Source organism: Mus musculus, chromosome 14, assembly GCF_000001635.26.
Source record: "Mus musculus strain C57BL/6J chromosome 14, GRCm38.p6 C57BL/6J".
NCBI classification, from domain to species: domain Eukaryota; kingdom Metazoa; phylum Chordata; class Mammalia; order Rodentia; family Muridae; genus Mus; species Mus musculus.
The window spans coordinates 25,049,409-25,074,962 of record NC_000080.6 but is presented as its reverse complement, the minus strand read 5'-3'; the positions used below and the strand labels follow the sequence as shown (position 1 = coordinate 25,074,962).

General features: G+C 49.1%; 1 long non-coding RNA gene across 4 annotated transcripts; it reads right to left on the bottom strand.

Annotated features, from left to right (window-relative positions):
- Positions 1-1,600: 1,600 nt before the first annotated feature.
- Positions 1,601-24,278, bottom strand: Gm41112. Of its 4 annotated transcripts, none has more exons than XR_874428.3 (3): positions 23,970-24,278; positions 23,350-23,600; positions 1,601-3,708 (listed from the first exon to the last, which is right to left on the bottom strand). It is a non-coding gene; the product is annotated as a predicted gene, 41112 (long non-coding RNA). The 4 variants fall into 4 exon arrangements; XR_874427.2 differs by lacking the exon at positions 1,601-3,708 and adding an exon at positions 17,703-21,440; XR_874425.2 differs by lacking the exon at positions 1,601-3,708 and having other exon boundaries at positions 17,703-23,600.
- Positions 24,279-25,554: the final 1,276 nt, after the last annotated feature.

The window sequence follows — 25,554 nt, the reverse complement described above, 5'->3', positions numbered from 1 at the left end:
GTGTCCTACCTTTCTATTCACCTTCCACATCTGCATCCAAACTCTAACCATGCTCTGCTGTGGGAGGGGATGGTTGACAGCCGCCAGCATGCGGGAAGAAGGGGGTGCTTTTCCTCCCACTAGCAAGATGCTCTAGGACGGGCTGCTTGGGATCCACTGTCTTCGTAGAGAAACTGGGAGAAGGGGGCAGATGTGGAAACTGAGGCTCAAAGAGACTATGACCTCTCCCCAAGGTCTACCTGAGGTTGTACATCAAGTCGGTGGTGGGGCTGGGCCATGAGCCTATAGCACTGCAGCCTGAATCTCAGCCAATTCTAAGTCTTTTCGGGAACCTTTTTGACAGATGGCTTCCCTCTGCATGAATGCTTCTAGTTCCTGGGAGCCCAGCCCTGTGGAAGGCAACTTCTGTGCTTCTGGGCAGAGCCCCAGCTCCTTCTACCCTGCAAAATGTTGCTTTGTGACAGTCACCTTCCACTGACACACCTTACCTTTCATTTGTTGGGTCATTCATTCATTCATTGATTTGATCACATGCCTGTGTCTAGTGAAGTTCATGAGCCCATCTTAACTTTCCGAGCTGGGACGGCCCCATAGAGTACAACCCGTGTGGTGTAGACCTGAGTTCTGCTCCAGTGATTCTATCTCTGCTCTCTCCTGCATCTTCAGGACCAACCACAGCAAAGGCGCTACATAATGAAAAGGGTATTTTCATTGTGGGGAATATGAATGAGCTGACGTGGAACAGGAAGATGTCCAGGTATGGTGACAACACACAACACAGTCAGTTCTTCTAGGGGCGGGGCTTTCCTGAGGAAAGGGGAATTAGCTGTGAGACAAATGGTAAGGTTTCCAGAGACAGTAGGTGGGGGGAGCTAGGAGGAGCAGAGGCAGAGACAATGATAGACAACAGACATGATACAATGGAGGTGCTCCCTCAAGCCTGTGTGCTGCGGTCTCGGGGTGAGAATAGTGAGCAAAAAGAAAGGAAGCAACAAGAGACCGTTGAACACAAAAAGCCTTGAACCCTAAGCAAAGGCATCTGCATGTTGGTCTAAGGCAAGAGGAGGCTGCGGTGGGTTTCTATGAAAGTGGCAGGTTTCAAGTGATGCCCTGTGATGATAGCTCTCTCTCTCTCTCTCTCTCTCTCTCTCTCTCTCTCTCTCTGTGTGTGTGTGTGTGTGTGTGTGTGTGTGCTCGAGTGCACATCTCTGTATGCATGTCAGTGCTTATATGTATGTGCTCCTTTGTGTGTCTTTCATCTGTGTGTCTCTGTTGTGTATATATTTTGCATCTGTGTGTGTATGTCTCTGTGCGTGTCTTTATGTGTGTGTCTACGTATGTCAGTGTGTGTCTCTATCCATGTGTCTGTGTATGTCTGTGAACGTGTGTGTGTGTGTGTGTGTGTGTGTGTGTCAGTGTGAAATGTATCTGCTAGCTCCACTAGGAAGCCTCACAATCATCCAGGTGAGACATGATTACAGGGCAGCCAAATGACCAATCATTTCTCAGCTGAATGGTAATTGGACATTCCAGACTCCAGGGTCTTGGTATCCTCCACCACAGCTTCCTCTGCACTGCTAGCTCACCACGGGAGAGTGACTTAAGCTGCTTATGGGTAATCCAGCTCTCAGCCCTCACCCACCGTAGCTGCCAGCCCCTCAGCGGGCAGACTTGGGTTTCTGCGTGAGGACACTGATGTCTTCTTCCTTACCCTTTACATCTTGGGGAGTTGACAGCCTCTGCCCAGAGCTGAAACCACACCATTAGGCCCCAGCACATCAACTCTCATCCTTCTCCCACAAGTCTGGGGCTGGCGACATCCTCACCAAATTGGCTTCCCTAGTTCCCTGGCCCAAATTGATTAATCATCAGGCAGTTTCAGCTATCAGCCCTGCTGCAATTGGCATATTTATTTCTAATCAGCTCTTAAAAATGGCATCATTCAGAGGTGCTTAACCACATTACTTAATTCTCAGCCTGTATTGCTATTGATTTCAAATATTCTCCTTCAGATATGGCTCATCACTTAATGCAGAAGTCTGTTTATATAATAATCTTATCTGGTTACTAAAATCTGTGAAATCTCTTCAATTGCCTCTAATGCAAGATTGGAGGCTGGTTGCTAAATGAGTCAATTTTACTTTAATTTGGTTTATTTACAGTACATGTTTTAATGCCGCACATTCCCGTCTTCCGCAGCAAAGCTGAAAAGAAAGGCAAATATGGGCGCAGAGAGAGGCATGCGCTTTTCTCTGTCTGGAGGAATGGAGGGGGCTGGTTGGCAGAGCTCCCTGAACAACACTAAACTTCTGGCCTCTAGTGACCTGTGCGAGAGGCCTACCAAGACCCTCAGTATCCACAGTATTGGTACAGTTCTGTCAAGAGTACCCAAGGGAAGTCACATGGTCACAGATCTTCCGTTTTGTACAGATGAGAGAGTTGCTCACAACGTAGAGTCTTCCTTATCTGGGAAATGGGGCCAAGGTAAGATTTTTCCAGGTGTCTTGGCAAGACACCACCAGGAGACTCCAAGGTTGATGAGCACACAGCAAAGGCGCTGTGCAGCATACCTCTGCCACTTCCCCTCCATTGGCAAGGCCCCCCACAAGCACCATTCCCCTCTGCCCCCACCCACACTTCTGCTGTGAGGGTGACTGAAGACTCCTGTGAGTTGTCTTTCAAACTGCGGAGGCCCTTTGAGCTGCAAAGGACAGAGGCCAACAGTTCTAAGTTTGCTGAGTTTCCTAAATTTTAAACTCTAAACTGGAGAGTAAGGCACAGCCTGTCTTGGACAAGCAAAGACAGGTCCCGAGGCAGGAGTTCAGACCTGAGGCTCACAGACTCTCTGCCTTCAAGTATTCTTACAGCATCCCTGTTCTTAACCAGAAGTCTCTGTATCAGTCTCTTGTCCCGGTGTGCCATCCCTCCCAAAGGCTTGATTCCTGGTGCTGTTCCCTCTACCTATGGCTTTCATAAGTAGCCACTGTGGAGGATGGGCTCTTGTGTCATTGATTATTGGTGGCCTGAAGACCATGTCCCTGGGACCAGATGTCTATCCCTGGCCCTGTCACCCTTGTCTGTGATAGAGAGCCCAGCTGTACTTCAAATGCAAAAGCTGGTAACAGCAGCATCTGCAGAAGACGATGGGAGCAGAAGGTCCTGGCTCTGAATTACCCTTGCTTTCCAGAGACACAATTGGCAGAGTAACCCAGATGCCACCTCATGGTAAGTGGATCCCATCAGGCTGACTGAAGTGACCGTGGGATGCTAAGTGAACTGGACACCTTCTTCTGTCCTTTCCACTTCTAAGGCATCACGAAGGAAGAACAGAGAGCTGAGGTTTGTCTTTCTCCTCTACCCCAGCAGAGCTCAGGAGCCTCCCATTTTGCCCAGAACACCACAGCTCTCTCTTGGTCAGGTGTGAACGCTGCCATTTCATGCTTATCTCCCCCAATTAACAACAGCTGGTCCCCTATAAAACCAACTGGTAAGATGGTTTGTTATTGGAAGACAATGCAACATCATTAGGCTTTAATGGCTACAGCCCCGTTTACCGTGCTGAGTTCGCAGGGTTAATGTGGCGAGATGTTGGGTCCCACCCTGCTGGGTTGCTGGGCTCTTTGCTATTTTTAGGCATCTTCTTCAAGCCTCATTTTCTGAATCATGGAGCCGGGAGGTACTGGGGAGGTGGATGAGGGTCTTTGTTTCCTGGAAAGAGAATTATTCAGGAGGTGGTTGGAGCTGTATTTAGAAGAACCAGTTCATCAAATGAAGTCATTTTGAATTAAAAATTTCTAAAAGAGGGAGAGAGAGAGAGAGAGAGAGAGGAACGCAAGCCTGTTGTGTATGCGTATGCGTATGTGTGTGCCTGCACGCATCAACCTGTCTCTTTCAGCAGCTAGATAAGTGTGCGCTCCTCACCCTCACCTTTCTTTACCACTGGTCACCTCTGTTTGGCTCACTGAAATGAGTCCAGGTCCCGGGTTGAGATCTGAAGGAAGTCATAAGCTGTGCTCATTGAAGGACATTTTCCCTGGCAATCAAAGAACTGAGCACTTGCCTGGGAGAGAGAATCTCAGACTGACTGTGAACTCGAAGTCACACTCACCAAATTTGGTTCTGAGAATAATCTGTACTACTCATAGTTCAAAATGGCCTCCCTCTGTGACAATGTCACCCTGTGACTTAAAACCGAAGCTGGAGTCTGCGTATTGATCTTAGTGGTGGTGATTCACAGGGCTGCCACAGAGGTCTGCTCTTAGGTAAAGGGGTTGGAAATCTCCATTCTAGTCTTTCGTTCACTCAGCAAACAGGACTAACAGTGTCTATGGCTGGCAGGTGCCACTGGCCGAATGACTGCCTGGGAAGATCAGGCAGAAATACCAGAGAGAAGTTAGGTTTTGGTAAAAGAAGTTTTACCTACATTCCACTCTGTGCCTTCTTCCCTCGCTCACTTGCTCCCTCCCTCCCTCCCTCCCTCCCTCCCTCCCTCCCTCCCTCCCTTCCTCCCTACCTCTTTTCTTCTCCTTCTCCCTTCCTTCTTTTTCCTTCCCTCCTTTTCCTTCCCTTTCCTTCTATCTTCCTCCTTCCTCTTTATCTCCTACCAAGAGGAAGCCCCAGTACCAGGCACACCAAGGTCAGGAATGGTGTCCCGGGCCATGGACAGTCAATTTCCAGCCTGAGGCTTGGACAGAGCTTAAAGGTGAGGCCGGCAGCAGCCAGCCAAGGCTGACACAAGGCCTCTAGCTCCTTCTGTATTTACTCTCCTGCTCCCCCTGTGTTGATACCGAAGTAAACAAGTCTGATTACTCCTCTGCCAAGGGAGCCATCATAGAGAGGAGGCATCCATCTCTCACCAAAGCCATATCAGGAAGAGATCCAATGCAGCCATCCTGGCATGCAACTGCCCCAGGCATAGATGGGGATACGTGGAACTAGGGAAGCTGCCCTTGCCCCTACACACCGAGCATGGAACATTTAATTATGTTCAGCGACGATCTGGAGTGAAGTCCCAGCCCTCCCGGATGCCCTGTTAATGCAGAGGGACAAGTCTGCTCTCACATCCCGGGTGGGAGTAGATTAAAAGGACTCACTCTCTGCTCCTCTCCTGAAGCATTTCATCAAATAGAGCCACAAGCACTCACTTCTGCCCCCCCCTCTCTCTCATGGTCAGTGATACAGTAGCCTCCACCTGCTTAGATCCAGAAGGAAGCAGTTAGATCTACATTCATTTTTTAAACTATGTATTCATTTAGTGGATGTCTGTAGCCTGTGTGGGTTAATGCAGACCAGGTTGCTGAAGGAGCCCTTGAGGTCATAAGAGGGCTTTGGATTTCCTGAAACTGAAGTTACAGACAGTGGAGAGTAGCCATGTGGGTGCTGGGAACCAAACCAGGGTTCTCTGTAAGAGCACCCAGTGCTCTTAACCACTGAGCCATCTCTCCATCCCAAACACTGCTTTATTCTGATTCCCAGATTAGGACACAGTTGTTCAAGCATGGATGGGGAGGAGGCTCATGAGGCCACACCCCAAGCTGAGGGACTCTTGTAGCAGTTAATGGCTGCTGGCGGAGTAGAGTTAGTTTCTCTTTGGGGGTGTAGCCACAGATAAGGTGCCCATGCTCCCGTAAATAACCCCACACCCACGTTCATGCATACAGCCATAACCAAGGTCATGGATGGGGTGATGAGATTGGGAGGGCATGACAGAAGGTCATGGAGGTGTTTGTATATGGTGAGAATGTGTTGAATATGTGTAAAAAAATTGTCAACAAATGAAAACAATTTAAATAAGGGCATGAGTTTGAAAAAATAATTGTGCCCTTTTGGAGAGTAGGTAAAAATCCAAAAGAAATCAGTTAAATACCGATGATAACAGTGTGACTGAAGGAGTCAAGTGCCCTGGGAGTCACTCAGAGTGTCTTTTTAGCTCTTTACTTTATGTAGGTACCATGTGCCCTCACACAAAAATTCTACCTCCCTTGAGTGTCAAGATCTGACTTGAAGGCAGACACTATTCTGCATAAGCAAGCCATCATTCACCGGCCCCTTCACCCTCCGCATCTCACCTATAAGCCCAAGCCCACCTCACCATGAGTAGCCAGATACCTGGCAGTCCGCAGCAGGGGTGTCACCAATAAAAGAATAGGAGACACACTCCAAAAAAAGGACCCTGTCCAGGCTCTTTAGAGTAGGACTTTAGGCAAACCTCGACAGGCGCCGTTTCCACTGCATGCAGGCTTCCTGCAAACCAGCTGACCTGTATTTACAGTCTCCACATTTGTTTTGGAAGAAATCCAAATGTCCACTTAACTGGGCTGGAGGCCAGCATAATCTTCCTATATTGTTTGTAACCACGAGATTAATGGCGGGCCTTGCTCTGAGCCTCGTGGTGACATCATTCACCTTGGGGTGTCTCTTCAGTGCAGATTACAATAATGGATTGGTCTTCACAGGGGCTGTCGGCTCTGGTTGAGGAGCCTCAGCTTCTGCAGAGAAGCAGCGTAGGAAATAAGTTGCATCACTTCAGAAATGGACCATGTTGAGCCTGACACAAGGAACTTGCCAGGCTCCGTTTGAATAAAATGCCTGATTCTCTATCTCTCTCTGTCTCTCTCTGTCTCTCTGTCTCTCTCTCTCTCTCTCTCTCTCTCTCTCTCTCTCTCTCTCTCTCCCTCTCTCTCTCTCTCTCTCTCTCACACACACACACACACACACACACACACACACACACACACACACACACAGACACTTGAGGTCATAACTTACAGACAATAAGTTACTATAAGAGCTAAATAAGAAGCACAGCATGTACCTGTGTCCCAGAAATTAACGCACACATTTGTGTCATTCATGGAAAGATGATGAATCGGCTCATCTGATGCTAAAATATGTCACAGGTTATAACTCAGCAACAACGAGGAACAATTCCATTAACAAGTGGACAAAGAAGGATCCAATAGACAATCTTCCAAGGAAGAGAGACAAAGGGCCAGTGATGACATGCTGAGACTCTCACTGTTACTAATCATTGAAGTGACACACACTAAAAACACAGCGAGGGACAGGGAGATGGCTTAGTGGTTAAAGAGCTTGCTGCAAAATCATGAGGACCTGAGTTCGGATCCCCAGCACCCAGTAAGAAGCTGAGTGTGATAACACAGGCTGGTAATCCTGATGATGAGAAGGAATATTTTAGGGGCGTGATAGCCAGCCAGTCTAGCCAATAAGGGAGTTCCAGATTCAGTGAAAGACCCCCACCTAGAAACTAAGGCACAAGGTGGCTAAGGGCCTGATACTGACATCTGGCCTCCATATGCACACACACAGGACTGCACTTGCCTGAAGCGCCTTCTGTCAGGTCCTGTCCTGAAATTCAGCAATAAGGAAGGAAGTTGATTCAGAGACACAGGTCCACACAAAGACTAACACACAAGCGCAACACAGTCTGAGATAGAGGCATCGCAGCGAAAGTGTGTGGAGTGGTGGTGGGCAGGCAAGTGGGACTCACCTCTGAGACCTTTTGCCTGAAGCTACCGAATGTCCTGGCAAAACCTGAGAGGGCCCTGCACTTTGCCTGCTGTCAACCCACATCCCTCATTCCTAGCCTGGGGCCAGGTAGTAATGAGTGGTGTTCGAAAGGGGTATCTCAGTCATGTGTCTCTTTCCAGGTACAGCAATGGCCAGCTGTGCAGCCTGGGGCAAGCAACTTCCTCTCAGTGCATCTTGGATTCCTCCACATTGGGCACGAATGCTTCTGATGGTATTGGGATTTGCAGGGAGGAGCCAGGGATTGGCAAGCAAAGGCCCAGCTCCTCCTTGCCTGTTGCCTGTGACTGACTGTACCACTCAACACCCGAAGGCTCCTGTGTGCATTTGCCCAAGCAGCTCTTCCATCCCCTCCATCCCCTCCATGGTTCTGCCCCTCTGTGACCCTCTCCTCACCCGAGCCTCAAAGCAGGGGTGGATGGTTTGATGTTAACTGGCCTGGATGAAATGCTTTCTGCTGGCAATTGCCTTCATTGCCTGCTGTAAAATTACATCTATATTTAAATATGCTGAGATAATTCTTAAGTTTTATTAGTACTTAAATATTTTGGCATGTTTATTTCTCCTGAAACAATTATGGAGGTTTCATTGTTTTACTTGAAAAAAAAGAGAGAGGCTAAATCTTCTCTTACAATACCCCCCTCCCCCCGAAAGGCTGGGTATGGTGCTCGAGAGCTCCAGCGTACCCCGTTATCAGTTATTCAGGTGAAGTAGAACCTGGTAGGAAGGGGCTGGCTTTCCTGCTATAACCTGGTCACCCTCTGCAGACCTCGAAGCTTCTGTCATGTGACTTCTCCTCCTTATAATCACGCCCCACCTCCAGTAATAATAATAGGGCTCTCGAAGTCACCCCCACACTCTACTGTCCCCAGGGTTTGGTCCCACTCTTGTCTACAGCCCCTTTGGACTTTTCCTCCTTGACTGAGCCAGTCTGAGCAAGCCAGTTGTTTTCTGAGGCTCCTGGAGGGTGGGGTGGGGGTGGGGTGGAAGGGGGGAGGCAGGGCGAGGACACACTGAGGCTTTGTTTAGAAGTATTGTGGTTAATGCTAATAACAGCTGGGAGAGTGGAAAGGGCAGGGCTGCTTTTCCTCATTTTAAAGATGGAGACAGCAAAGTCCAGAGAGGTTGCCTGACCTGCCCAAAGTCACACAGGTGGTAAGCAAAGGAAACAGTCTCGGTCGCCAAAACAGAGGGTTCCCACTCTACCCAACTGCCTCGAGGCTGGCAGGGGGTGTCAAGCTGCCCGATGCCACATGGAAAAAGTGCTCCGTTTTTAACTTTGGAGAAGACCTGCTCTCTATGGCGGGGTACTTGTTTCAACAATGTGTTTCCTGTGTTGTAGGTGGGGAAACATAGCAGTCCAGTGACAGCAGGGAGACCCAAGACTCGACCCTGTGTTAGACATGTGGCTTTGACTATGTTCCTTCACCTCTGCATGGGGGTGGGGGGGAATGACACCCACAGAGAAGGGGCCCAGCAAGCACTTGGGCCTTGAAGCATGCACTGCTTGAATCAAAGCATGCATGTGCAGCGCCCATCTGAGGCTATTGCCCTATTTGACAGATGCAGAAGCCAAAACACAGACAAGACCAGGGGGCCCCTCCCCTGTCCCATGGCTGACTCCAGGCTCAGAGCCCACATGATCTCCAGAGGAGGAGGCTGGGGGAGCAGGGGCATCAGAATCCACACAGCACAGAATGGGGGACCTTACAGGTGAGGAGGCACGGCCAGATCAGAACTAATATCACACTCACACAATCGTGGCAGCCATGTTTCTCAGCCCAGATTCTGGTCTAGTCTGTGTAATATCAGCACAGACGAGATATCAGCTCCTATAATTCTCTTCTCCAGGAGGCTAGTCTGGCTTCCATTTTCCATGTTAACTGCAAGACCACTGCCCCTCCTTACCTCCCAAGACCTGGTATCTAGGGGACCCTGGGCTCTGCACACAGCATGGATGCCTCTCACCTTCCCAGGAAAAATAGGAGTCAAGCAGGTACATTGTTTGAGTGAGCTCCCTATTTTATAGACAAGCCAGCCCCCAGCTGCCCAGATGAACACTACCCACAGCTTTGTTAAAGTCGGGGAGCCAGGCTGTTTGGCAGAACAGTATGAGGGCTAAGAAGTAACTGCTGAGACCTGGCTCTTGGACTATGACAGCCAGCTGCATGGCTTTGGGAAACTCTCGCTCCCTCTGAGCCTTTCCACTCTTACCTGTGAGACGTGTCTTGTCAGTAACGACACCTTCTGACCTATTAGGAAGGCTTAGGATTAAGGCATTTCGTAGCAACTCTAATGGGTCAGAACTGAGGGCAGCCACAGACTCCATGGTAACTATCATGACACCTCTGGAATATACAGCCACTCCCAGGGTGATCCTCATCAGGGGACAGAGAGAAGTGCTCACGGAGCCTCACAGAAGGGACTCAGGAGCAGCAGCCCTCCTTTATTTGTACATTTTAAGAGCCCTGCTTTCCTCCGGGTTGTGACATTTTCAACATTTCAATCCTTTCTCAGCATATGGTGGAAATTTCATTACTGCAGCTTTAGGTAGAGGGAGAATGCCAACCACTGTGTGGGGAGACGCGCTTCAATACTTCAGACACTGGCTAAGCAGACCTCTCTGTGCACAGCTCCGGGGGGAGGCCAAGGGGCTCAGCAGTCTCTATTCAAGGGGAGACCCTAGAATCACAGTGCCCACACTCAGGAAAAATAACACCATGACAGGAGGCTGAGCAGGGTGGTGCAACAGAGCCTCCTTGGGTCCCAGCCACTAAGCTCTGTTTCCAGAGGGTAGCCACAGCCCCCTGCACACAGACTGGTCACCCGTGAACTGATTGGGTATACATACTGATACCTATCTGCAGGAGCAACCCCGAAGTCTCCTGTTCACAGAGCCCAGATAGGAGGAGGGAGGAGGAGGACTCACTGGCTTGCACCTGGGTGGTCTACAAAGACTCCCCAGAGGCAGAGAGCTGCCTTGGGCAGGGGGAAGGGGTGGAGAGGATGGAGGGGGCCTTTCTGTAAGAATGTAATGTTAGAATCTGAACCAGACAGCTGCTAGGGCAGCAATATCTGCTGCAGCCTGCCCCTGCTTCCCCTTGACAGACACCAACAGGCACCACACCGAGGATGTTGCCTGACCGCTACAAAGCTAACAGACTCCAGGTGCAGGGCTTCCTCACCTGGGGAAGTTACATTCACATCAAAGAAGAGCATTGATGGACAGACTTCCTGCCTCCTTTTCCCATCCCTGCCTTTTTGCCTGGGAGTCAGGGAGCATGGTAACAAACCTGCTATGAAATCACCCCCTCCCCTTCCTGCAGACGAGCCCCAACTTCTCTCTGTCTGTCCATGGCATTAATAACTCTTCGAATAAACTTCTTAGCCCTAACGTTCTGTCTCTGCATCCCCTCGAGTCTCACCTCAGAGACTTTTCCAGTTCTGGGGGGAGAGAAGATGAACACACAGTGAAATGGATGTGTAGGCATCAGGGGCGCCCCTGAGGTAAGGAAGCCCAGTCCTCAGAAGCCCCAAACACAGCTGTCACCTTGTAGGGTTGGTTGACAAAATCCATCATTTGAACAATTGACGCAGGAGGGTGGGTGGCTCGCTAGTACCCAGTGTACCTCTGAGCAGACTACAGCAGAAGCTTCCAGCCCTCAGAGCAAGGGAAATGAGGGTAGTGAGGATGGACAGGAGACCCAGGGAACCCAGTGGGGGCAGAGGATAGAGAATGCTCACTGATGGGGACCAGCAAGCTCTGCCAAGCAGAGAACCTCAGGCAAGGTCCTTCTCGGTCCCATGACTGGGTGAAAGGCCTTTTCCCTTTTCTTCTACGAGTCATCAGAGGAGAGATGAGGAAGATGAAGGGATGGGCTCTTGTCATCAGGGCTGCATTGACAGATTGGAGGTTAGCCCCAGTCCTAGGAGAATATAATGTATGTTATGTTGGTGAGTAATCTTGTGCCATTGAAGCTGCGAAGCTGGCTCTAGAATCAGGCTTGCCTCCTGCTGCATCAGATCAGAGGGACTATTTATGTCCTCCAGAGCTTCCTGTCCTCCACCCCACTCCCCATGTCACAAAGAAAGAAAAACAAGCGACCGGGTCCACTGTGACCTTGAGAAGAGCTAGATGGAAAACTTTACTATAAAATGCCCACCGTGGGAAAGAGCCTGGACGTTCACCCCTGTGCACAGTGCTCTGCCCTGCTCCAAGCTCTCCTTAGAACAGCAAGGCAGTTTCAGCAGGATTTTCCCAGTCAGTTTTTGTAACATGGTGATTTTTTGCTTGTTTTGCTTTGTTTTTTTTTTTAAGATTCATTTATTTTATGTGCCTTGGTGTTTTGCCTGCATGTATGTCAGTGTGATGGTGCCAGATTCCCTGGAGCTGGGGTTACAGGCAGTGTTGAGTTGCCATGTACGTGCTGGGAATTGAACCCCGGTCCTCTGGAAGAGCTGCCGGTGCTTGAACCTCTGAACCATCTCTCCAGCCCTGCTGACGTTATCTTTATCCGCTGTCATTTACTCTTTTACCCACCCCCTCAGTGTTCTGCTTGGGACTGTATACCAGTAGCTCTGGCTGGCTGCCCCAGTCAGGAGACACCAATCAACTCTGGATATTTTGAACACCAGATTTGATGATGTCTCTCTGTCTACCCACCGCTACTCTCTAGCTGCTGCTTGCTATTTGGTCTTTCATATTTGTTTGCTATCTATTTAAAAAACTCACTCCTTCAAAACCAAAAGCACAGCTATAGGAGACCATCTCCAGGACCATGCAGGGTATCTTGTGCTGTTGAGGCCAGTTACAGATCACTGGCTGCAACTCTTAGAAATTAAAGGGACAGGAGAGGTCATAGTCCAGCTCTCTGCAAGGACCACTGTAAAAGGTTGGAAGAAAGCATTTGTGGGGTCTCCATTGCCAATGGAAACCCAATCCCCACTATTCCTCTACCTTTGACAAAACTGGGAGAGAGTCAGAGCATCTCATATTCACAAGGGGCCTGCCAGGCTCCATCCTACCACTGTGTCCATTAGAACGAAGTCAGGAACTTGTGGACTCTATAGGCCTAAGAACTTGGTTCCTGGAGAAGGCTGTAACACGACCCTGTACCCTTCTGAATGAAAATGAGAGCATAACTGCTGCAAAGTGTGGTTGACTGTAGATAAGAGGGGAGAATAGCCAGAGGCATCAAGAGGAGTCCAGACTGAACACAGCCAGCAGAACAGACCAGATTATGGGGAAGATAGCGAGAGAAGCAGGGGGTGGGGGCAAGAGGACCAAGAAAGCACATGAGAACCAAGGGAGCCTGTGCCTAAAATGACTGGATTATATAGGAGAAGCTGGGAAAAGGGAAGAGAAGCCCAACTCCTGGTGGGGAGAGGTTTAGGGTAGGGGGTGGGGTGAGAAGTCCTGGGAGGGGCCACTGGTACTCAGTGAGAGTTATCCTGGGTTCCTTTGGGACCCCCACATCCCTAGTGCAACACCTAATTTCAAGCACAGAAGTAAGGAGCACGGCCTTGAACTTAGTCCATACTGGGGTCATACTTAGTCCTGGCTTGTGGGGCTTGGTCACCCATTTCATAGATAGCAATACTAAGGTCATCCAGAGCAAGGAAGGCAGAACTGTGAAGCACAGAGCCCAGTTATTGCTAAGCTGGTGCCCTCTCTCCTGGATGACTCTATTCTAGTTAGTTAGAGTAAGAGGGTCTCCTCAGAATGTGATTCATGGACTGCACCACCCTCAAGAACACCCAAACACCCGGTGTAAATGTCAGCTCTTTTCTGTTTTCTGGGGTGGTGGTGTGCCCCACAGCTTTCTCTGGGCTCCAGTACAGTGTGTATTTTCACCCTGCAAAGTATCTTAAAGTAAACAAACATCCATTCAGGTATTGTTGCAAGGCATGCTCTGTGTCCCCCCCACCCCATGCAGAGCATGGAGGCCTCCTTCCCAGGTTCTGGCTGAGCAATGGTTTCCTGCATCCGAGAAGGGACAGTGTACCGTAGATCTCTGGTCTGCTGTCCTGGGACTCAATACTAACTCATGTCTGATCACATCTCCTTCAAGTTCAGATTGCATGCGACTGTCAAGGTCCCAGAGCCTGGGAACCATGGGTAGGGAAAATGACAAAATGTCATGGCAACCCCTCTGCAGTCTTGTATGACATCTATTCTAGAGGTAGGCTGTGATCAGGCTGCTGGCTTCAACTGGGTCTTTCTTGCTCTGATAGCCTGTGCTGTCTCACATTGGAATAGAATGCTTTAAGGAAGGAGACTGTAAGCCACTGGGGCCACAAGGCTAAGTGCCTCTCCTGGGAGGCGCACTACAGCAGCAGCGGTGCTGGCTGCCCACCTGACTGGTACACACTGAACTGCATGCAGGTGGGCTTCCCACCCTGAGTCTCCCTACAGAACCACAACAAACCCAATCACTCATTCACTCACAGGCTTATTAATTCAACAGCTTATATTAAGCTGTTGTAATACGTTGCATGTTCGTGGCTGCTTAAACATGATGGCAGAGGTGGGCTCTGAGATGACTCGACTCATGTTCTCATAGTAACGGCAGGGCTGAACTCTTCTGTGCAGAAGAACTGAGTGTGGGCTCACAGAGGCAACGGCAGCCGGCAGCCTCAGCAATATGGGGGCTACTAGGCAGGAACCGCTCTGAATGTCCAGTTTCTTGTCCTTACTCAGTTATTTGTGAAGTGCTTTGGCCAGGCTACCTCCCTCCCTCCTTCCTTTGTATTAAATATGCATCATGTCCTACAGAAGACGCTGGGAATGCAAATGAAGTCCTGGAGAAAACAGGCCGGAAACGAGATTGTTATGCCATAATGCGACTATCTAAGCAAGCACAAGGCATGATGGGAATTCAGAAGTGGCCACTCCCCTACTCCCACTTGACTATCTTGGACAGCTTTGTCAACAGGTGACGCTGAGAGTTCCCTCTGCCCGGCTGAGCACTTGCACACTCTAGACTACAAGCGAGGCTGCAGTACAGGCCTATAGGTTTTGCCTAGACCAGAACAGACTCTTGGACCCTCCTCTCATTGCCTGGAATCTCTGGGCCTCTCTGGCCTGGTTGGATGGTCTCAGCCCCCTTGAGCCCTCCTTGCTAAGTGCAGAACCTGGCACTGCTCAGAATCTAAAATGAAGAGCTCTGGTCTCATCCTATCCCATGCCTGTTCTTATTCAGCTGCAATAGGGTCCTAGAAGTAAGAAACCCTTCCACCTGCCCCTGGATGCCAGGCCCTGGGGACCCCGCAGAGCTCATCCTGCCACTACAAGAATGGCCTTATCTTGCAAGAGCAACTTTCAGGTGGGTTAGAGGAGGAAGAAAACTTCAGAGCAGAAGCCAAGGTCAATGTTGAAATGTTGAGCAGTGCTGCTTGCCCCGTGTTCCTCTCTGTGGCATCTTTTTGCAGTGTAACTTGGAAATGAAAGTCAGGCATAGAATACACTGATAAAAATGATATGATTGTTGTGACTAACAAAGTATTTGACTATCAAATGAAACTTGGGTTCCAAACCAAGTATTAATAAAATAAATATTGACAACAACTGATTTTCTACTTCTTACACTCTCTGTTGTTTAAATGGAATAACAGAAGCAAAATTGCCCTGGGCTTGTGCACCTACAGAGTGTCTGCTTGTTGAGTTAAGTATTCAAGGTAAACTTGCTGTATCACTCTGAATATGTGTCTCTACCTCTCTGGTTCAATGTGCTCTATAAAACAGGGCTAGCATCACTACACTATGGGATGTGGCGAATGAACCGAGAAAAGCAAGACTGCGTTTTCCGTGGTACCTTTCATCTCCTCCGTCAGCCTGTTTTAATTTGCAGCCCCTTCGGAACCACTCAGCATTGGTTGCCCTGATAAAAGTAGGTCACAGGGTGAGATGAGGGGCCACTTCCTTCCACCTTGAGCTCACAGGGACACCCAGTTCCAAAGACTCGAGAAATGGTCTCCCTTACTGAGTGAGGGCCCAAAGGAAGGCTGAGGAAGTTTCTATACTTCAGTAGCAAGCTTTCTCCACCTCCCACATCCAAGGCTTGTACAGTTTTTGAAGGGCCCAGAGTTGTCTTCCTGGGTTGGGGATGAAAGGAACAATGAGGAGGTTTACCTTCAAAAGCCCACCCTGGCTCCTGTGGCCGCCTCCCTCGACTGCGGCGCTCCTGTGAATTATGCATGAGGTTCTGGTGGGAGCCGTGTGCCTTTTCAAATATTTCTCTAATTGATGAGTGGGGCTTTGATGAATGTCTGTAGAACCCGGAGCATCTGATCACAGGAATTCTGTCTTGTTCCTCCTTGACAGATGTTTATTTGACGTAAAGGGGGTGCAAGGTCCAGGGAGCTGCTTCTCTTTATTGTAAACAGAAAGCCTATGGTTTTGTTCCTAAATCCTAACAAGGACCATTCTCTGAGGTCTGACGCCCGCCATCAGTCAGATGAACCGGCCGCGGGCAGAAAGCTCAAGTGTGCAGCCCTCATGTAGGCTGAGCCCTCCTTTTATCCAGAGTGCTCTTCTGTCTATTGAGGAATGCCTCCTGAACTTCATCTATGAGGAGAGACAGAACCCTCTAGAACCAGGGTGTATAGGTGTCAGGGACCATTCATTTCCCTCTACTGGACTGATTGTGATGATGTCCCATGGTCCCAGCACTGGGATGCTGGCATGGGTTGAGAGATGGGCACTGTCGCTGAGGCCTTGAAAGGCTCTGTGAGTGGCACCCTGGCTCTCAGTATGATGTGTGCATACTTCCCTAGTTTCTCCTCCCAGGGAAAGGCAGAGCTGCACATCCCAGGCCAACATCAGAGGCCTTCTTCCTCTCAATTCAACTCATCTCTCTCCATCTGCCACTCCCTCCCACACAGGACCCCTGAGTTTCAGCCTCCTTGGTGCCCTATCTATTACTTATACAAGGCATGATATTTCCATGAAGCCTTACTGGTACTACATATTGTAACATGGCACTGTTGAAATTGTCAGATCTGGTGTTTAACATGCTATGTTGGTCTCATTCAAGTCATATGATAACAGTGCATGATGTTAGGTCTAGGACAAGAGATTGATTGGGTTTTTTGCTACGACCTCTCACTTCAGGACATAAGGCCAACATGTACATGTGTGAGTGCATGCGCACATGCACACACACACACACACACACACACACACACGCGCGCGCGCGCGCGCACACACACAATTATTTATTAAGTTGCTGGAATATATAGTTTATGTGCACTTGCCAAAAAATTCTCCTTTCTCTGGCTTCCTGCTTTTTGGCTGAGGGACCTGTGCCAGAATACTGTACCTGTGTGATGTGCACCCTACATATCTAGTGTGGAATGGGGAAAGGGATGTGCAAAGACTTATAGTTTTGATTGCCAGCTAGTCACAAGTCTACCCCCTTGTAAGAGGGAAACTCAAAGGAAGAATTGTCTAGATCAGCCTGGCCTGTGGGCACGTCTGTGGGGGTGTCTTGATTTATAATTGATACAGAAGGGCTCAGCCCACCATGGGCAGTACCATCCTTAGGAAGTTGAGTCTGGGATGTATTAGAAGGCCAGCTGAACAAATTAGAGAAGCACAACAGTAAGCAGAACCCCCCCCCCCGCCCCATGGTTTCTCCTTCAAGCTCCTGCCTTGAATTCTTGCCTTGACGTCCTTCAGCGATGGACTGTAAGCTATGAAATGAAGAAAGCTCTCTGTTCTCTAGTTGCTTCTGGTCATGGTATTTCACACAGCAACAGACCGCAAGCTTGAACATGGCCTCCTTCATTTTGCCTTGTGACCCACCATGCATAGGGAACATGTTTAAGTCACTGACCTGCAGAAACTGCCGGAGGGAAGGGAGTCTGTGTTGGCCTGTGTTGGAGCCTACATGCTGGAGTGCAAGGTCAGAATGGTGACTCTAACATGGTGTGAGTTGTGCTAAGGTCTGGGGGCCTGTTCCACCAGGCAGAGGAGAGTGAGAAGAGATGCCACAGTTAAAAGTCCCCCAGATGCCAAAGTCACAGAGCCTGTAGATATTAAAGGACACTGAGAACGATCTGCAAATGGCTCTTGTACAGAGACATTTGATAACTTAAATGAAACAGAGCACTTATTTTAGAAATGTATTAAAAACTCTCTTAGGAAAATAATAGACTCTCTGAATAGCTCTACATTTATTAAAGAAAGAGCTTTGAGTTTAAAAAGAAAATCTCCCAGAAAGGAAAACTCTAGGTCAAGATGGTTGCATGGACATATTCTGCCAAACATTGAAGGAAAAAGTAACAGCAATTCTGTATAACTGCTTCCAGACACAGAAGAGGGAGGAGTTCACAATGCATCTTATAAGGCTACTATTATCCTGAAGTCAAAACCAGGTAAAAAAAAAAAAACCATACAACAAGCAGAAATTCTAGGCAAATATTCCTCATGAACACAAATAGAACACACATAAAGTTACTAGATTGGATTTTAATAAACCAACGCATTGCAATTCATGTAAAAGAAGGAAGCAAAGCAGGGGTGGTCATAAGAATTTGGGGGTTAAGGCATCTGGAGGGACTGCACGGCCTGGTTTTGAAGCTTCTGCATGCAGGACCCAAGAGTGCAGGGGATGGTGGAATGGGCAACTTGGAGGGTGGGCACAGCAGACTCCCAGATGCAGGCAGTTGCAGAAAGCGCAGCACAGCACGATTTTTGACAAACTCACTGAAAATGGGATTATCTTTTTATCAAACACCGGCTGAGATGATAAAAGATCTATAGCCAAATAACGTCAGACGTGGGAAATAAAGACTTCTCATGCCTTCCATGAAACCAACTGTAGATCTGTCTGGAAAGGGTTCAACATGAGGGATATACATGGAGAAACCTTCTCTTGGCATCTCGAGGCAAAAGGTTCTTAGATGTGACACCCGTGGAGTCCATAGACTGAACTCTATCAGAATAAAACTTGTTTCCCTGTGAGAAACACTGTTGAGAGAATGGAAGGCCTGAATGAGAAGGTTTTTAAACCACACACGCAATGCTTGTGTCTGGTACAGGCAAAAATTGTTCAAATTCAGCAGAAGAAAATCAAAGAACCTAATAAGCCAGTGGGCAAAGCAATCTGAATAGATGCTTTCTTGAAGAGACACAGGCTGTAAAGTTCATGGAGTTCAAATCAGAATAAAACTATCTTAAGATACCCCGAGAACATGTTAGAACGGTGTTCTGGTTTCATTTCTGTTGCAGTGATAAAATACCCCGACAAAAGGCAACCTAGTGGAGGAAGGAGTTACTTTGCTCTCAGTTCTAGGTCATCAGAGTAGGAAGTCAAGGAAGCAGGATCTTAGAACAGCTGCTTAAAAGGTCAAGAGCAGAGAGAAATGAAGGCACCCATGCTACCTCTCAGCTTGCCCAGTCTTCTGTCCTGTCCAAGACCAGGAATAGTGCTTCCCAATTTTAGGCGGGGCCTGTACAGGTTAATTAATGTAACCAAGGCAATGCCTCCTCACTCCACCCCTCCAGGATGTGTCCTCAGGCCAACGTGATCTAGAGAGCTACTTCCTGAGACTCTGTACCCAGGTGATTTAAGGCTGGGTCTAGTTGACAATTGAATTAACCACTATAGAGAAACTAAACACACACACACACAATTTCTTAAAATTAAAAAAAATCTAGTGATTGCATGGAGCAACTGGAACTCCATGCTGTGATTATACAGACTGGAAACACTGCATCTTTCTTCAAAAGTGATTGAGACTGTCAGATACGGGGTCCTGTCGCCAATCACATGACTGAGAAGAGCTCAGTCAACAACCCTCACCTGGCAAATGGATCTAACCCCAAGACTCCTCGGAGAGTCAAAGGCAGGATGAAGTTAGATGGCCAGCATAAGTAACCATACTGCGGTTCCAGGAGCTGCAGTGGAGGGATATGGGCTGTGGGGAGACAGGGGGAGCAGGAAGAGAGCTCACCGTCCCTTGGGCAAGTGGCTAATTTCTTCAGTCATCATGAATGATGACAATTTCCCAAATCGGTGTGGTCTTTCTTCATTCTCTGTGCTCATCTGACCCCTGGCAAGGTTGTCAGACTTTAACCCAAAATTCAAGACTGCTGCTCCCTGACTCACATTGCCTAGTGCCTTCTATATCTCCATCTGTGCCAGACCCCCCCCCCCATGTTCGAACACCCCATACTTCTTACCAAATGTGCCATACTTCTGCCTGTCTTGGCCTTTGAACCAGCCACGTTCTCTGCCAAGACAGTTCCTGCTTTCCGAGTCATCTGTCTCTGCAAACCTTTCCCACCCCCAGCTTCTCCATTCACCTCCTTTGCTCCCATTAACCTGTGTTCTCCTTCCCTGCATTTCCCTATTCCTCAGCATGCTTGCTCCTTGCCAGTACCTACGCACCCTGCTGGCTACTCATCCCAACCCTAGACGCTGCCTGGCATATGGAGGGGCTCCTTGAAGGAAATGAATGGACTTAGAGCCATCGCAGATGATAGCTAGTCCCGTGTTCACCCTTTGCTCCTGGAGAACTATCAGATACCTTTGGTGACCTTCATCTCCAGTCATTTTTAGGGTGTCACATTGACATACACTCCTGTCACACCAAGTCACACTATCACTTTTGAAGTCTCTATAGCTGAGGAAAATCTTGAACTACTAATCTTCATGCCTCCACCTCCCAAGTTCCAGGATTATAGGCACATGCCACCATACCCTGTCTGTGTGGTACTGGAGTTTGAACCTGGGACCTCATTCAAGCTAGACAAACCCTCTACAGACTGAGCCACATCTCCAGCCTGCTCACGGTGCTTTGGGATGATGCTTTCCCATGTCTTACCAGATACTCTGAATAGGGCTAGAGGGCTCATGGAGCCAGTCAGAGCCTTGTGAAGGGAGCCACTAGAGTCACTGAAGGCACTGGAGACACTGTGGGCCACAATTATGCTTAGGGCACTTGATGCTTGAGTCTGGAGTTTGCAGAGTCCTGGTGATCATCAAGGAAGGCATGTGACACCATAGCTCCAGAGATGCTAGGACAGCCACACAGAGCTTTGTTCTAGACTCAAAGATCCTGTCTGCTGAGCCTGGCTGGTTTGGTAGGAAGAGGATAGGCTCTGGGACTTGCGTTAGGTTCACCATGGGGGAGCGGGGGTGGTGGTGGTGGTGGTGGTGGTACTGTAACTGAAATGGCAGAGCTCAGGCTCTTAGCTTTTAAATCAGATGACTCTTTCAATTATTGGCTCCCCTGGGATGTCTTAAATAGCTTCTCTCTTTACTGAGATTCAGCAGAGGAGGGAGTGAGAAGCCGGCCATGCCTCCTGGAGCCAAGAGAACAGAGGCCCACATTCAACTGGGAGATGAGAGCTCTGGACCAAGTAGAGGTGGGCATCATGTGGGAATGACCAGAATGGCCAGGAGGAACAGCCTGGTGCTCTAGACTCTGTGGCACCTTCTTTTCTGAGAATATATCCTTCCAGAGTCCCGGAGGGCAGTGCACAGGCTCTTGCTGGCTTCAGTCTTCCTTGGCTATTTCTTAAAGAGGTCTCAGCATCCAGTCAGGCTTATACAAACTCTGAGCAATGCCAGCTCAGTCTGCGACAGTGATTGATCCTGCTCTGTGCCTGTGCCTCAGTCCGGTATTAAGAGGGAGGGACTGGGCAATGACATCCAGTGCTTTTTCTCACAGCTGACTTTCAGGGCTGAAGAAGTAGCTCCTGGGAACCTCCCTGGCTCAGCTTTGGACAGTGAAAGAGGAAATCACATCATTTCTCTTCATTGGTCACCTGAGTTTTCATGAGCTGTGGTGTCACAACCCTGAGTTCAAATCCTGCTGGACCACATCCAAGCTTCACAACCCTGAGCTACCTTTGGGGAGGTTGTCAGAGCTCCAGCATGGATCTGCAAAAGGCAGGCAATACCTTAGTCCTGAGCTTAACCAATGGGCATTCAGAGTAATGCTCACACATTGATCCAAACAGCAGAGAGAGGCAGGAGAAGGTAGCCATTTCATGGTCATAAGGCTTCTCTAGGGATTGTAGCTACCTCAGTGTCACTCGGCCAGCAGCAAAGCCACTGGAACCACAGATTCTTGGTGAAGCAATCCGGAGTGAAGTGCTGTCCACCAGTGTGAGGGGCATCCTCCTGGACTGGGCTTCAGGCTAGGGGCTACTCTGGCTTCTGTGAAGCCCACCTACAGAGATCACAGTCTCAAACAGGAAGGGAAGGGCTAACAAGGAGACGGCAGTATTTGCCAACAAGTCTGGAAGCAGGAATTTTCACCCAAGAATGAAAGCTTAAAAGCTAGTAGGAACATTTCTGGAGCAAGCATGTGACCCTGTTCATCTACCACCACCAAGGGGAGGGAACAGTCTATGACAGGCAGCTAGAGGGGTTCTCCTAGGACCCTGAGCTAGTAACAGAGTCACACTGACCCCGTTTTCCTTGTCTGCACCAGGGGCCCATTGCTGAGTCTGTTCATCCCTCAGGAACAGGGTAAGGGTGAAGCAACTCAGGATAGGGACGGTCACCTCTGGCCAGAAGAACTCTCTCCAGTGAGAATTTGGAGGAGCAGCCACTGGGCTTGGATTCTGCTGGCAACCCTGCTTCACAGTCCAGCTGTGTAACTCTGAGTAGTGAAAGGGCCTTCTTAATTTTCTGTTACCTTGCTGGCAGAGAGAAAATGGCGTGATGGTGCCCACCTGAGACAATTGCCCTGTAACTTGGCAGCAGACAATCCATAACAATACTTCACCCGGTTGCTCCGTTTAGAGGTTTAAAACACCTCACCTGATCACATGACTGTGTGATACTAGCCAGGCAGGCCCAACAACGGATCTCCCTCACACCAGAGCGGGGCGACATCAAATGAGGGGCTCGCCTCAACCCACAGGATGCCTTTTTTTCCCCATCTCTGTGGATGGCCAGCATTTACCAACATGGCTGCCAGGACCACTTCACAGAGAGTGCAGAAAGGAACACAGAACTTGGCTGCTTTGTGAAACCGGAGCCCTCCCCAGCCTCAGGCCAGGCATGACTTAATGAAATCCTGTTTACCCCTGGCCAGAGCAGCAGCTTTCAAGATTTTCTTGAAAACACAACCCAGATGGCCCCGGCGCTCACTTCCTGTGCCCCAGGAGCGAGGTGCACGTCCCTCCCAGGTGGCTGCCCCATGCCAGGGACACTCCGGGCCTCACAGCTCAGAGGAGCTTTCTCCTTGCCCTCTTCCCTGTTGGCAATGTTGTCAGCACTGATTCTGGGAGCCATAGAGAGGTCTTGTGTGTCAGCAGCCCTTGGGTATAGGAAGGCAAGCTTTAGACCCTCCATGGCAGAGGCAGATGTGCAAAGTGAGCAAGTCTCCATGCCAGTGCCTGGCACCAGGGCTGCTGCTCCAAGAGGTGGAGTTTCAGGTGCTGGGCCTTGCTCTGGGCCACACCTTGGCTTACACCTTTCTCTCCCGTGTGTCCCCTACATTTTGTGTACCCAGAGGAGCCAGTCCCAGTGTCCTAGTTCACAGACATGGGAGAACTTCTTGGTGACATCTTCCAGTATCACAAGCAGAAAATTTTGGCCTCTGAGAAGCTGAAATTGTTGAGCCCACCACGAGAGAGGGGGAAGAGGTGAGAAGAGGAGGGGAAGGAGAAAAAGAGAGGAGAGAGGATAGGGAAGTGAGGGGGAGGGAGACAGAGAGACAGAGACAACATCAGAACAAAAAGACATCCCAACTCTCCAGGACATTAAAATCAGAAATCCTGCCCATTCCAGCCACACCCCCTTTATGGAATAGGGAGCCTGGACAGAGGTCACTCACCCTCAGCACAGAGGAGCACCATGCAATCTGCCCTGGTCCATCTAGAACAAATAATTCCCTGGCACATGGAAGCTACAGGTCCTTGGATCTTCACACTTCTTCTTCTCCAAAGTGAGGTGTGGTAGGGAGCAGAGGGGCAGAGGGTCATGTGACTTCTTGGTCTCCTGAGTCAGGTGCACCAGTTTCAGTAACAAACCTCTTCTTTCTGTTTCTGGAGAGCCCTCTGCCACTATTTCCTGGGAGAATGCAGACTGATTTGCACCGGAAGGAAAGTAGTACATAGCGGGGAAAACCAAGACAAAACAAGGATGGCTTTAGAAAACAGCTTCACAAGCTACATGCTAGGACTCAACCAGAGTTCCTCAAGGGACGGGCGCATAGTAGGTGTTCAATGGCTGTCACGTCCCCTTCCACTTTCCTCCTCAAATGTGTTAGAAAAATGGAGCTTTATCTTATTTAAAGGCTTTTAAAAAAAACTACAAGCTGTTTTCCAAGGCAGTTAAAGAAATGTAATCAGTCGCATGGTGTCAAGCGACAGATGGAAAGGGGAACCGGGAAAGAACAAAGATTGGAAAGTCTCAGGCAGAAACGTTAGTGCTGGAAGCAAGCACAGCCATTACCTTCTCCTGGCTCCTTGTCATCAGGGGAACACACTGTACAAGGCCTGAAAGGGTCTTGGCTGAGGTCGGCGATGGATGAAACATCACAGGAAACGTCCTCTGGTTTGCAAAGAGGGGCCCAAGGAACAGGAGATTTTCCAGAGTCACTTGAAGGGCCAAGAGTGGGAAGCAGCTTCAGATACATGTGGTCTGGAGTGAGGGAGACAGATGCAGGACTGGATCCTGGGAACCAGCAGTGTTTGCGAGAAGGAAAAGCAGATGAGGCAATTGTACATGCTGTCGGGGACAATGAGACAGGAGCTGGCTCTTACCTTCCTCCCTCCCTCCCTCCCTTCCTTCCTTTCTTCCTTCCTTCCTCCCTCCCTCCCTCCTTCCCTCCCTCCCTCCCTCCCTCCTTCCCTCTTTCCCTTCCTTTCTTTGCATATGTCTGTGGGCTGTGTGCATGTGTGTTCTTATGTATGTGGGTAAACAGAGGGACACACAGTCATGTGCCGATGTGTGTGGAGACTGGAGGCTAGATGACTTCCTTAATCATTTTCCACTTTACACATTGAGATGGGGTTTCTTGAGCCCAGAACTCACCTTTCCAGCTAGTCCCGCTAGCTAACTTGCTCTAGCCCCTGCCTGGATGTTGGGCTGATGGCAGGCAGGGCCACTGCTCTTACCCAGCTTTTACGTGGGCTCTGGGGATCTGAGCTCCAGTATGCACATTTTCAGGTCAAGCAGTTTACCAGTTGAGCCATGTCCCCAGCCTGTGGACTTTCTTATGAAACGGAACATGGACTGGTTGAGTCTCCCAGTCTACCCACTCTCAGTTATTTATCACGAAGAAATGAAAACTAGATCCAAACAAAGACTTGCACAGAGATGTATGTAGAGCTTTCTCTATAACAGCCCCAAACTGGAAAATAATCAAATGGGACAGAAACAAACAAACCAAGTCATCATGCAATGGAATAGTACTCAGCGACAAAAAAGGACAACCATGGATACAGGCAAAGAAGTCCAGAGTGAGAGAGAAAAGCAGTGGTATGTGGGAAATGAGAGATGGATTCTATTGGCATCTAAGCTTTTTGAGGTGCTCAGAATCCTTACAAAATCCTTGCTACGCTTTCTAAGTATGTTGTTTTATGAGTCCTGTTGTCTTTGAGTAGATCATATACCTATCCAGCCTTCTCTGGGGCTTGGCACAGTCATGTGACCTCACCCATCAGATATGCCTGTTGGAGAACTGGGCCCACATGCATCTGCGCAACTGGATGGAAGGAGTCAGAACGGGGCCCGCTAGCTGGTGAGGTCAGAGTCACAGAGGTCTTAGATTGTAGAAGCTGTCGGGATGACACCGATGTGTTTGGGTACAGAAAGGGTAGCAACTGTTTGTAGTAAGGGACAAAAATAATCTCCAGCTCTAGCTTGTGTGAGATGATGACAGGCACTGATGGCCTGATACCCCCTCTCCTGCCTCAAACCGCTTCTTAAACAAGGTTTCAGATAGAAGCTTGCTCTCCAGGAAAGTTCTCTGCTGCTTGTAAAAAGCTCATTAGATACTCAGTATCCTTTCCATGGCTTCAAGAGCATCCTCCAC